Genomic DNA, 15208 nt, shown 5'->3' with positions numbered 1-15208 from the left:
AGAGGTGTCGCCATCCTTATTAGAAAGAATTTTCCATTTATACATGAAAAAACGATTTCAGATCAAAACGGAAGATACATTATGGTTCAAGGGATAATTAACCAGATTCCAGTTACACTTGTTAACCTATATGGTCCAAATTTTGACGATCCAGGATTTTTTACTAAAGTAATTGAAGCTATTCCAAATTTACAAGACACAAATATAATTGTTGGAGGTGACTTTAATTGTGTCTTAGATCCAATTCTAGACAGACAGCCAAGTCAGTTAAATATATCAAAGTCTTGTACAACTATTAATAATTATATAAAAAATCTCTGTATAGTAGACATTTGGAGAGTACTTCATCCCTCTGACAGAGACTACTCTTTTTTTTCATCTGTGCATAAATCTTATTCAAGAATTGATTATTTTTTAATTGACTCCAAATTAATATCTATGGCTGTTGCTTCAAAGTACCATAATGTGTTAATATCGGATCATTCCCCACATTCATTGGATTTAAAATTAGGCGTAATTAAGGGAGAATACACATGGCGAATGAATAACAATTTATTAAAAGATACGCGCTTCTGTGATTATCTTAGGGAGAAGATAGATTTTTTTATTTCTACTAATGACAAAGGTGATGTTGGTGATGCAACATTATGGGAAACTATGAAAGTTGTGTTGAGAGGAAATATAATAGCATACGAGGCAGCAGAAAGAAAACGTGAAAAAGGTCAATTGCAGAAAATTGAAGACATGTTAGTACAGTTGGAGCAGGAATATAGAGATACACAAAATTCGGAAGCACTTAACAAAATTGTAAAATTAAAATATGAATATAATGTGCTTATGTCTAAAAATGTTTTAAAAATGCTCAATCAAGTTAAACAAAAATATTTTGAACTAGGAGATAAGCCGCAAAAGTTGCTTGCTCGTCAGCTGAGACAGGCCCAAGCATCTCGTGCTATTCATTCAATTAGATCCAATAGTGGCAGTCTCATAAGTAATCCAACAGATATAAATAAATGCTTTGCTAAATTTTATGAAAACGTATACCGGTCTCAGGACAATGCAACTGCAAATACTGTAATAAATTTTTTAGCTAACTTGAATCTTCCCAAATTAAAAGAAGATGCAGTTAAACACTTAGATGCAGACATAAGCCTTAAAGAGATAAACGGAGCCATTTATTCTTTTCCAAATAATAAATCTCCTGGTCCAGATGGATTTACAATTGAATTTTTAAAGAAATTTAGTGACATAATTTCCCCCCTTCTTTTACGCGTGTATAAACATAGTGCTGATCATTTTGAATTTCCTCCCACTTTATATAGAGCCAATATAACTTTAATTCCTAAACCAGGGCGGGATCCCCAATCAGCGGCATCTTACCGTCCCATTTCTTTGATTCCAATAGAAACAAAACTTATCGGGAAAATACTGGCGAATCGTTTGAAAAGTCATATTTGCTCTATTATACACCCGGACCAAACAGGGTTTATGCCTGGGCGATATATGCATTTTAATTTGCGTCGTCTTTTTAACATTTTATACGCCAAGCACAGCACAGATACAGTTGTTATCTCTCTTGATGCACAGCGTGCCTTTGACCAAGTGGAATGGAAGTATATGAGGTCTGTCATAGAAGCGTTTGGCTTTGGACCAGTCTTTAGGAGCTGGATTGATATTATATATGCCCATCCAGTTGCATCTGTAATCACAAACCAAGATGTATCTTCTCCCTTTAAGATGTGTAGAGGAACGCGTCAAGGATGTCCACTATCGCCTTTTTTGTTTGCAGTCCTCATTGAACCGTTAGCAGTAAGTATTAGGCAACATTCTGAGATTTATCCTGTAAATATTAAGGGTCTCCCTCATTATATTTCATTGTATGCTGATGACATCCTATTATATATTTCCAATCCTCAAAAGTCGGTTCCTGCGGTTTTGTCTTTAATTAAAACATTTGGGACATTCTCTGGCTTTACAATTAACTGGGAGAAGAGTGAATTAATGCCCATTGTAGCTAAATTTGACCCACAATTTCTGAAATCCACACCTTTTAAAATAGCATATAATTCATTTGTATATCTTGGAGTTACAATTACTAAAGAACCCAAAGATCTGCTTACGACAAATTGGCAACGAATGTTAGATCAGTTAAAAAAAAAATATTGAATTTTGGAGAACACTGCCCATGTCAATGGCAGGAAGAATTAACTCAGTAAAGATGATAGTACTTCCACGATTTTTGTACTTCTTTCAGTCACTCCCTTGTTTTATCCCACAAAGTTTTTTCAAGCAACTGGACACGATAATTGTACCCTTTTTGTGGAATTATAAAAATGTGAGAATATCAAAGAAGCATTTATGCAAAACTAAAAAGGAGGGAGGGTTTGGCCTGCCACAGTTCAAATATTACTACTGGGCAGCTAACTTAAATATTTTTGCATGGTGGAAAAAGAAGGCTTCTGATCCAGATAAAGATCCGTCTTGGCTTAGAATGGAGCAAGAATTTTGCAATAGGACATCTCTTGCTGCTCTTCTTAATAGTCCTATTAGGATTGACCCGACCTTATATGATAATCATTTTGTTATAAAAAATGAGCTGAAAATCTGGAAACAGATTAAAGCCTATTTGAAGGCTCCCGACATGTACTTAGATAGTCCTATATGTCAGAATCATGCATTTACCCCTGGTTTTCTTGACTCAGGTTTTACGCAATGGGAGAGGAAAGGCATTAAAAGAATAAAAGATCTGTATATAGATGGGACATTTGCCTCATTTGAGCAATTAAAAAAAACCTTTAACATTAAGATCTCTGACTTTTTTAGATACTTACAAGTTAGAGACTTTGTAAAAAAACAGATGTCAAATTTTAATGTGATGACAGAACACAATGTGCTTGAACAAATTAATATGTTTAATCCTTTAAATCGAGGGGCTGTGTCATATTTCTATAGTATTCTGTTAAAACATGAAGTAGTAGATGAAGCCAAAATTAAGCAGGCCTGGGAGATAGAATTAGGTGTAGAGATTGATTCAGACAGCTGGAAAGAAGGCCTTGAGAATATACATACTTGTTCAATTAACGTAAGGCATAATTTAATTCAGTTTCAAACCTTGCATAGGTTATACTTATCTAAGGTAAAGTTGCACAGCATTTTTCCAGAGGTATCTCCATTTTGTAACAGGTGTAAAGTAGCAGAGGGATCACTAACTCACATAATATGGTTGTGCCCTAAACTACAGGAATATTGGGAAAACATATTTGATTGTTTCTCTAAAGCATTCAAAAAGAATATTGAACCATGTCCACTTTTAGCTATAATAGGGATATTTAGTAATTTAGACATACTTAATAAATATGAAAGACGAGCTATATTATTCGGTATGACAATTGCCAAGAGGGTGATTTTAAGAATGTGGAAAAGTGAATTTGCACCCAAGTTCGAAATGTGGGGGACAGATCTTGTAAATATGCTTGTTTTGGAGAGGTTGAGGTACATCAATAATAATAATAATAATAATGACAAATCTGAAGTATTTGACAAAACATGGGGCCAGATTTTAGAATATCTGAAGGTAATTGATGTAATGCATGTATAGTCAATGACCCTTGTTGATGACGAGTTATTAATAATGGAGTGTGAACAGAACCCATTAACAATGTATTTAAGATGGTGCCTAAAGTATTATTTGACAGCCAATAAGTCAAGATAATGCAGGATAATTGCTTATTATTTTTTTTTTATTTTATTTTCTATTTTTGTACTGTAAATAATTGTTTTCATTTCATTTCAGTGTACATACACAGGACTAAGTGACTATAATATTTACGAATTTGTATCCTGCTTATGCATTATCTGACTAGTTAAATTATAATTAGCCTTTGTATGCATTTTTCCCTCTGTGTTCTGTTGTTCTGTCATAGGTTATTACATTTTTTATTTTTATTATTGTTATTATTATTATATATATATTTTATTGTTATTATTATTATTATTTTGTTATTGTTGTCTTGTTTGTTTTGTAAAAATGCAAAACACTAAAATAAAGGATAAAAAAAAAAAAAAAAAAAAAAAAAAAAGAAATGGAAATATAAAACTTAATATTTCTGTATAACATAAAGTAATCACCTTCACAGAAGGCATTTACTGTTTATATAATTGGTATTACGAGTAATAAACCGCATTACTCGTTATCCGAGGTTTCACTGTATTAATATCAGTACAATGTGTAAAATTTTGGTTGTTCTTTATTATCACCTCTTAATAATATAACATAATATTTTTCATTTGTAATTCTTATTATGTAGATTTTGTAGATATTACACAGGATCTCATATTTCAACATAATCCAATTAAAATACCTTCCTGAGAAGCTAATATGGTAATATTGTTTGAATGTACTTGATCTAGAAGGAAAAAAATGGATTAATTTGGAACCATAATATATTATGTAAGGAAACAACTTATAGTAGAACTGTGGTAGCTGAGGTATTTTAACTGGTTATCTATGTTTTTCACTGAATCTCACTTAATTGAATTTACTATACAGTGGAACCTCGGATTACGAGCTTAATTCGTTCCGGAAGTGGGCTCGTATTCCAAAACACTCGTAAACCAAATTTAAATTTTCCATAGGAAATAATGGAAACTTAAATTATTCGTTCTACAGCCCCCCAAAATAAATACATAAATATAATTAATACAAAATATAAAGTAAAAATAAAACAAATTAACCTGTACTTTACCTTAAAAAAATGTAAAATTAAACCCCGACAGATAAGGGTTTTCGTTTGTGCATGCAGAGTGTATGTGTGTAAAATGTTCGCGCACACACACACATTAACGGATTTAATTCATTTAAAAATTAGCAAGGAACATTCCTAGTCACACTCACGTGAGCACATACTAACAGGATCACTGCTGTAAGTAAAACAACAACAACAAAAAACAAATTAAACAGCTCCTCACCTTTGAAAACAATCGCGACAGAGAGAAGTTTGTGTGTTTATTTGGCAACCTGGGAGGAGGGGGAATGAAGGGGGGATCGCTCGCGTTTACGGCCCCCGTCTCTCAGGTTGCCAAACAAACACACAAACTCTCTGCCTTACACAGACACAAACACGCACTCAAAAACACTGCAAGCACTAAGACCCAGCAGGGGAGACGATAGGTCTCGGCTTTACAGCTCCCCTTCTCTCAGGTTGCCAAATAATCACACAAACTCTTCTCTGTCGCGACTGTTTTCAAAGGTGAGGAGCTGTTTAATTGTTGTTGTTGTTTTACTTTACAGTAGTAATCCCGTTAGTATGCACTCACGTGAGTGTGACTAGCGATGTTCCTTGCTAACTTTTAAACGGTTTTAAAAACGGTCTCTCCGTTAATGTATGTGTGTGTGTGTGTGTGTGTGTGCGCGCACACGCACATCTCTCACACACACAGCGCGTGTGTGTATTTACCCAGCAGGAGAGACGATTACCTACAATTCTGCTGCAAGAGAGAGAAAAACCGTTGGCTCACTTTTGATGACGTAACGCTCGTTGTTAAAACAAGAAGCGCATGCGTGAAACATGATACTCGGTGCTCGTTAACTAAGACAATGCTCGTTTTTCCAGTAAAAATTTATTAAAAATTGTTGCTCGTCTTGCAAAACACTCGTAAACCACGTTACTCGTAATCCGAGGTTCCATATAATGTTTAACAATGAAACTGTAGGCATCACTTCCATGGCTCCAGGTGTAACAGATGTGTCTTGTGTCGTGTCTTTATAAGTCTGTGTGAGTTTAGACCTCGTCTGAGTTTCCCACACTGAGTCCTCTGTGCTCAATAGAGTACAAAAGCTTCAGAAACCTGATTCATTACTGACTAAACACTCAGACTGACGTCACTCACCATCTGGAAAGATCCTTCTTGGCTGAGATGTCCTGTTAACATTCACATTTTATTATTATTTTAATCTACCTTTTCCTTATTTCATCTTTGTTTTTGATAAAAAGTAAATTTTTCTTAGTCTTACATTAATTTCCTCATTTTGATGTTATAGTTTTATTATATTTATAAATATGTCCCTCATTTCAAATGAACGCAGTATCACAATTTGTAACAGGTATGATTCAACCTAAGTGAGATTATACAATTTTTTTAAAAAAGTTTTCAACTTTTTTGATTTAGCAATTGTTGTATGAATTGATTTCACAAAAGTATTTTTATGCTATTTAAATAAAACATTCCTACATTTTAAATTTAATGAAAATGAGTCAAGTAGGTTTATGTTAAAAAAATACAATAAGCAGCAGATGAACCGGTTATATTAAGAAGGAAAAGTTGGTTAAAAATTGAGTATTGTAAGCAAATTAGCTGCTCTGTTACTATTCCACTCACAACTAAATTAAACACATTTGAAAAAGTACATATTTTTTTAATAATCATGCATGGTGGTGACCCTTTAAAGAGAACCTCCAAAAATGTATTAAAAATATTGTCTAGAACTAATGAATAGAAGCAAAGGAATCTTATTAAAATATGATATGTAAGAAAATGTAAACAATTTAATAAAGTTCCTTTTTTTAAATCACAGCAATGATACACTTGTAAGAAAGAAAAACAACCTTCAAGAGTTCTTCAGGTAAATTAAGCATAGAAAACAGCTATACCTATAACATTTGTATAACTACTTTATCCGTAGGATTATCTAAAATGCCTATTCTCTTTGTAAGTGTTTACAAGAATGTGTTTGTGGTTGCAAGCAGCAAGCTTATAATTATGTTAATAATTCATCGTTAAAATTGTGAGATAGAGTTCACCTGCACAACCAATAGACTGTAATCCTGAGATGTTTTATACTCCTACCCGTCATGAACGGGGTGTTGTGGCAGGTGTTGAACGCCGTGGGCGGAAGGAGCAGGCATAGAGGCAGAGGGGTGGTGTAACCCAAAAAAAAAAAAAAAAAAAAAAAAAAAAAAAAAAAGAGTCTTTTAATAAAAGTTAAACAAAGTATAAATAAAGATACAAACAAAGGAACAAACAAACTCAAACAATGCTTTAACTTTGTGCTAACAGGGGCTCTCTGGCAAGACACAGGCAGGAGGAGACACAACACACGTCCTGTGGCGAGACACAGGCAGGAGGACAAACACATAACTGGACACAAACGAGGCGTGGAGCTGAAACTGGACACTAGAGAAGAACGGGAGACACTAGAGAAGAACGGGAGACACTAGAGAAGAACGGGAGACACTAGAGAAGAACGGGAGACACTAGAGAAGAACGGGAGACACTAGAGAAGAACGGGAGACACTAGAGAAGAACGGGAGACACTAGAGAAGAACGGGAGACACTAGAGAAGAACGGGAGACACGTAAAGACTAGAGACAAGAGAGGGACGGGACGAGGGCTAAAGACATGGCAATCAGCTAGGCATGGCTTTTAGCTAAACATGGTTAAGCTAAGCTTAACCATGGCAGTCAGCTACACATACACCTAGCTAAGCATGTCTTTAGCCCCAACATGCACTAAGCTATACTTACCTAATAGCTTAAACACACTAGGGAATAGGGGCACAGAAACACAGACAAAGGATACCCAGTGGCTAGGCGAGGCAGCCCTCCAAGACTAAGCGAGGCGGCACTCACAAGCTAGTCGTTACTCCCCAGCCAGGAGGGACAGCACTCTAAAACTAGGCGCACTGGGACAATAGGGGGAGAGGAAACACTGGACAAGGGATACCCAGTGGCTAGGCTAGGGGACACTCAGTGGCTAGGCTAGGGGACACTCAGTGGCTAGGCTAGGGGACACTCAGTGGCTAGGCTAGGGGACACTCAGTGGCTAGGCTAGGGGACACTCAGTGGCTAGGCTAGGGGACACTCAGTGGCTAGGCTAGGGGACACTCAGTGGCTAGGCTAGGGGACACTCAGTGGCTAGGCTAGGGGACACTCAGTGGCTAGGCTAGGGGACACTCAGTGGCTAGGCTAGGGGACACTCAGTGGCTAGGCTAGGGGACACTCAGTGGCTAGGCTAGGGGACACTCAGTGGCTAGGCTAGGGGACACTCAGTGGCTAGGCTAGGGGACACTCAGTGGCTAGGCTAGGGGACACTCAGTGGCTAGGCTAGGGGACACTCAGTGGCTAGGCTAGGGGACACTCAGTGGCTAGGCTAGGGGACACTCAAAGGCTAGGCTAGGGGACACTCAAAGGCTAGGCTAGGGGACACTCAAAGGCTAGGCTAGGGGACACTCAAAGGCTAGGCTAGGGGACACTCAAAGGCTAGGCTAGGGGACACTCAAAGGCTAGGCTAGGGGACACTCAAAGGCTAGGCTAGGGGACACTCAAAGGCTAGGCTAGGGGACACTCAAAGGCTAGGCTAGGGGACACTCAAAGGCTAGGCTAGGGGACACTCAAAGGCTAGGCTAGGGGACACTCAAAGGCTAGGCTAGGGGACACTCAAAGGCTAGGCTAGGGGACACTCAAAGGCTAGGCTAGGGGACACTCAAAGGCTAGGCTAGGGGACACTCAAAGGCTAGGCTCACTGGGCAACTAGGGAGGTAGGAAACACAGGACAGCTAGAGTCACAGAGGGGCTATGGCTAGAAGCATGCTAGTACTGTAACTGTACTATAAACTCAACATAGCATTTAGCTAATCATGCTCCTAGCCACACACCTAACTGCTTACCTGCTCTAGCTAACCACAAGAACACAGGAGGACAGGACTGAATCAGCTCCACAAACACAGACACACAAAACATACACAGAGACATTGCCAATAAGAGAGCCCAAGTCAACACAACTAAAATCAAAGTACAAACTAAACATATAACAAAACAAACCAAAAAGCAAACACAAATGACAGCGGTGTTACCAAAAATGCTCGACCCAGTCTCCCAGTCTAAACAGCTATTTATAGATTGATTGATGGCTACCTCGGTTCAGGTGTGCACTGCATCACCTGACCGAGGTGCCTGCTGGGAAACTGAGTCGGCCAACGAAAACTACAAAATAAAAACAGTGACCTCTAGTGGAGGACCCTTACACTACCTTTAAAAGTATTCAAATCATCCAAGGTAATGCATGACTTATTTCACTGACTAAACACTCTGAGACTGACGTCACTCACCATCTGGAAAGATCCTTCTTGGCTGAGATGTCCTGTTAATATTCACATTTAAAAAAAAAATTAAATCAAATTTTTTCTTTTAATTTTAGTGCTATGAGACAAGACATTTTTTTCCTTTGTCTTACTTAATTCCCACATTTTGAATTAGAAGTGTCTTATTATTTATAAATCAGACCCTTGTCCCATGTTTACATATCAGACTATTTATTTATGAGTGAGATTTTGCAAGACTGTATACAAAATATTCAATGAGAAAAATATAAAAACACTAACCTTTTTTGTATGAACTGGTTATTTTTTTTATCATTAACACTATATGTTTAACATATCATTAACACTTGTTCCCGACAAGGGGTCCCTTCCTGACACAACCCTCCCATTTTATCTGGGCTTGGAACTGGCACTGCATCCAGTGGCTGGGGTTTGGGCACTGGCTGGAAATCGAACCCAGGCAGGCAAATCCGCATCGATCCGCATGGCAGGCGAAACACCTACCACTTAGCAACCAGTGCCCTTATTGCTGAGATGTCCTGTTAATATTCACATTTTATTATTATTTTAATCTACCTTTTACTTATTTTATATTTCAGAAAATACATCCTTCTTTATCTTACATTCATTTTCACATTTTAAAGTTATAGTTTTATAATATTTATAAATATGTCCTTTGTATGATGCAACCTAAGTGAGATTTTATGAGTCTGATGACACTCACAATTTGGAGGGAAAGATCCTTATTGGCTGACATGTCCTATTAATGCTCATTTTTCATTATCTTTTATATATTTATATTTTTTCCACATTATATATTGTCTAACTTGCTAACATTTTTTAATGCAATCTTTTTTTATTATTATTTATGAATATGTCCCTTGTGCCGAACTAACCTTGTGTCACACAGATTTTGCTATGAGTAAAAATTTGCAAGTTTTTTTTTATAACTATAAAAGAATTTTGCATAAGAATTCTAACATTAGAATTCTAACAAACAGTAACTTTAGTAATTCAACAGTTGTTATAAAATTAGGTGTAAACTAATACAATTTCTTTTTTATAAAACAACACATTTAACGAAAGCAGAAATGTTTTTTTATTATGAAAAACTAGTCATCAGAAAATTTTAACTATGAGCCAAGTGAATTCACTGGAAAATTAAGCACAATACGAAAAAAAGTTGTTCTATTATGATTCCACGCACAATTTTAATTAAACTTAAATTAGAACATGTGCATGTTATTAATTATGGATTAAACCACTGGTAAAGACAATCACACACACTGTAAAAAATGTATCATGAGGCTTGTAATTTCATTAAAAAAAAAATTATGTAATTATTAAAAATAATGTGCATATTTAACTAAAAAAATAGAAAACAGGTTTTCTGTGTTGCTTATAATATCTTGAGAACATTTCACTAATAAAATTACTTAAAAAAATTTTTTTTTAGGAAAATAAGTGCAATTTTTAGGCTTAATTTAAGGAATTGTTTAGGACAAAAGAAAAACCTTCATAGTTATTTTAAGAGAATTGGTTCAATTATCCAGGTTTGATTAAGTCACCTTCATTTGAATCTTTACGGCAGTGATCAGACGGCATTTTGAAGGAGCAGACGAACAGTGTAAAATGTTAAGAGGTAAGTTAAGCCCTGTACTAATTTTTACATTTTATTTTGATTTCTTAAATATGCTCCTTTCTTGCATAAGTGTCAGTAATTAAAAAGGAAATAAATTAAACATTGTGAACATTTCTGAAAACATTCTGTCCGCCATTAGCCATAGTATACTTGTGTTTGTTGTAGTGTCAGTCTCCACAGTTCACTGAAACAAGTTTTGGGGAGTTTACAATATTACAAAGATATGAACCTAGAAATAAATTAGTGTACTTCCTTGATGTATCTGCATCCTTATGAGGAAAAACTTGATTAAACATCTTACACAAATTAACTGCATAAATAACAAATATTCATAATAAAATATGTTATGTTTGTTTTACACTGTGACAATGAGAATGTGCAGCACAGTCTACTGCAGCATGTAATGAAAATTGCTGTCTGCAATAAGAATGACCAGAAGGACTTTAGCATTGTCTTGGAGAAAATGAGGCTTGGGAAATCTGACTAGAACCTGCGCAATTCTTCTTGGATTCACATATGCACTAAACCTCACCTATCTCAAACAACTGAGCAACATGTTTGAGGCTTTTCAGAAGCTCTTCTTGGAACTATATATTTGGAGGTTTTCCACCAAAATTACAATCTCTTAAAAACAAACTTGTGTGTTACATTGTGAGAGATACATTCCATTGTTACCAAGTTTTGGTAAAAATGCCCTGCAATGGTTGAGGTTTTAAAATTGTTTTACAGCTTGTTCGACAACAAGTTATCTGGTTTTATGCTATCTATGCACAAGTTCTCTCAGGTTTTAATACAGAATGGGACTATTCCCACAAAAAAAGATGTTAGCATATAATGCTAAACAGTTGATTTCAATGACATATAAATTGTCAGTTACAAACTGTTTTACAAATTGTTTTACAGATCTTAAAACTGCTGTAAATGTTATATGCACTATTTTACAAAGTGATTATAATTTTGATACCAGTGAAACATGGAATAAAAGCATGTTTAACACTAAAATGCATTATGTATTAATTTAATCATAAAATGTTTTTTATAATATTAAGTAATTTTCCTTAATACATATGGGCACATTTTGATTTATCTAACTAAAAAAGATTATTCCACTAATAATGTTAAAATCATCATGTGTCTGGTTAAATAATTTAGGATGTTTTACATGATTTATTCAAGTAGATTCTGCTAGGGAAAAAAATCAAGTCGTAAATACTACTTAAAAATAATATGTGTCCGGCTAAATAACTTAGGATTTTTTACATGATTTATTCAAGTAAAATTGTCTAAAAAAAATTTAAGCCTTAAAAACTGCTTTAAAAATATGTGTAATATTGTTACCAAAATTTTCTTTAAGTAGATAGCACATAAGATTTTTTAAAGTGAAGCCCCAAATTCTCTGTACTTTTTTTATTTAGTTTTTTAGATCTTAGATTTTTCTTATTTTTCTTATTTCTTTAAAATTTGGTTTTATTTTTCTTTTACAAAATTTGTCCTTAGTGAACATTTATCTTTTCATCCACATTTTATGTCTCAGTGGATTTGTTTTAGTGTGAATTTAATTTTATTTTATGCCCACAGTCAGTTGTAGTAAACATTTCTCTGATGGTATATGGTTCCATTGAAATCTGATTTAAAAAGTCATCATAATTACTGTGATTCTTATCTCCTGAGTTGTTTTACATTTTGACCCATTTAATACCTTCCAATGTTATATACTTGACATGACAAAATTCTTTACACATTAGTAAGTACTTTAGACACATTTTTATTTAGTCTTTTTTAATGCACTTTGGTATTTATAGTTAAGGCAATATAATAAGTGATATATCACAACAATCAATTGAGGAATTATTTAAAACACATGGTGTTCATAACAGAGCAGAGTTTAAACAGCTTGTCTTTACAAAAGACACAAATCTTATTGAACATATAAAATCTGTTAAACATAAACATAATTTCTCTCAAAAGAAACGAATGGGAAAGAAACATCAACCATCTCAACAGATACTGTCAATGGCGTAATATGTGTTTCATAATTAACCGTACCAAACAATAGGTACAAAATAAACCTTTGTTAAGTAAAACTTCTCAAGTAAAATGAGAAATAATTAACATATAACACATTGATAATTGACAATAAATCAAAAGGAAAACAAAAAGAAATATCCATAAATTGAAATCAATTGAACATTATTAATGTTAACATAAACATGCACTGCCAAAACTTCAGATAAAACTCCCAGCATCTTCATTAAAAATCTTTCACAAAATAGAAAGGTTCAATCGCTATAAGTCAATAATGAGATATTAAGTTGAAGAAAAATCACTTGTAATCCTGCTTATGCAAAAGTTGAAAGTTGAAATAAAAACAAATTAAGTCTACAAAGACTTATAAATGAAGTATATTTTAACCTGTAGAATTTTTTCCTTCTACAGTCTTAATCTTCCCTTTAACAGGGTCCCAAAATGGCGCTCTTGACTGAACTTCTCTCTTTGCTGATGAACTGCTGCTCTGTAGAGCTGAGCTAAGGCAGAACACTTTCTCTCCTGTTCTCATCTGAAGATGGCTATAGGTTCTGGAAGTAGTTCAGCAGTTTTCCCTGGCTCTGTGTCTTCACCTCTTCTGGTGAAATACAATTTACAAAAAAAAAAAACCCTCTTCTCAGATGTGTTGGACTAATGGTACTTAGTTATTAACCTAGTTAACCCAGTGTAAGTATGTATCCAATGTTGTAAACATTAAAGCACTTTTTGTAAGTCGCTCTGGATAAGAGCGTCTGCCAAATGCCTAAATGTAAATGTAAATGTAATTTAGTTTGTTATATTGCCTAGGTTGAATCGATCTTACCCTATACTGCACAATCCTGAAGCCTATATATGTTTATTAAAAGAACAAAAAACAAAACAAAAATGGCTAAAATGCTCTGGGGTTTAAGAGCTCCTCTTTTTTTATTGTTTGGTAATAAGTAGGTTTTAATTTTATTTAAAAAATATGTATTGATAATCTGAATTGTTCAAGAAAACTACTTATATTAGATAAACAGCTGTATTTTTCCATTACATTACTACTACTGATAACAAAGATGTAATTCGAAAGCTGAGTTGGATTTTATTACTAAATAAATAAAAAATGAAATTGTATGTATACCAGGACTCCAGATGTAACAGATGTGTCTTGTGTCATGCCTTTGTAGGTCAGTGTAAGTTTATACTGTACCTCATCTGAGTGTTCCACACTGAGTCGTCTGTGCTGAGATTAATGGAGTACAAAAGCTATAGAGACCTGAATGATCCATTACTGAAACACTCTGAGTTTGACGTCACTCACCATTTGGAGGGAAATATCCTTATTGGCCGAGATGTCCTGATAATATTCACATTTTATTATTATTATTATTATTATTATTTTAATGTACCTTTTCCTTATTTTATATTTAAATTTTTTTTAGAAAGTAAATTTTTCTTTGTATTAAATAAATTTTCACATTTTGAAGTTATAGTATTATACTATTTATAAATACGTCCCTTGTTTCAAATTAACACAGTACCACAATTTTAAACATATATGATGCAAACTAAGTGAGATTTGGCTAAATTTCTTTTTTTTAAGTCTACAACACTAAAATATTCCTACATTTAAAATTTTCTGAAAATATATATCAAGTATGTTTATGTTAAAAATATGCACAATAAGCTGCAGATAAAGTGATTTTATTTTTATAAAAGCTTGTTGAAAACTAAGAAGTGAGCAAATTAGCTGATCTATTACTATTGCACTTACAACTGTAATTAAACTTTAATAAAAAAAAATAGATGCTATTTTTTTATTACAATGCAAGAAACCTCGAAATTAAGTATCGTAAAATGATTGTTTAGATGAAACTTACAATAAATAGAAAAAAATCTTATAAAAATATTATGTGTGTAAAAATGCAATTGACTCACAGTAATGGTACACTTGTAAGGAAACAATAACCCCTCAAGTGTTCTTCAGGTAAATTAAACATAGAAAATGTATATATCTGTACCTGTAGCTAAAACAATTCTATGACTGCTCTCCTCATCTGGATCTGTATTATTATTATCTATTATCTTTGTGAGTGTCTATAAGAATGTGTGTCCGGTTGCAAGCAGCAAGCTTATAATTATGTTTATAATGATTTATCATTACAATTGTGAGATAGAGTTCACCTGCACATCCAATAGACTGTAATCCTGAGATGTTTTATATTCCTACCTTTGAAAGTTTTCAAAACATACAAGGTAATGCAGGACTTATGTCATGACAAACATGATCAAACAAAAGAAAATACTTAAGAAAAAACATTTTTAATTTTTTTTCTTTCTGGTACACTTTGATGTTGGAGGCAATATAATATGTGATAATATATCACAACTTTCACTTGAAGAATTCTTCAACACACATGGTGCTCATAACAGAGCAGAGTTTAAACAAATTGTCTTTACAA

The sequence above is a fragment of the Clarias gariepinus genome, chromosome 23 (assembly GCF_024256425.1).
Source record: "Clarias gariepinus isolate MV-2021 ecotype Netherlands chromosome 23, CGAR_prim_01v2, whole genome shotgun sequence".
Classification (NCBI taxonomy): Eukaryota; Metazoa; Chordata; class Actinopteri; order Siluriformes; family Clariidae; genus Clarias; species Clarias gariepinus.
The sequence above is the reverse complement of the archived record's forward strand: the minus strand, read 5'-3'. Positions refer to the sequence as shown.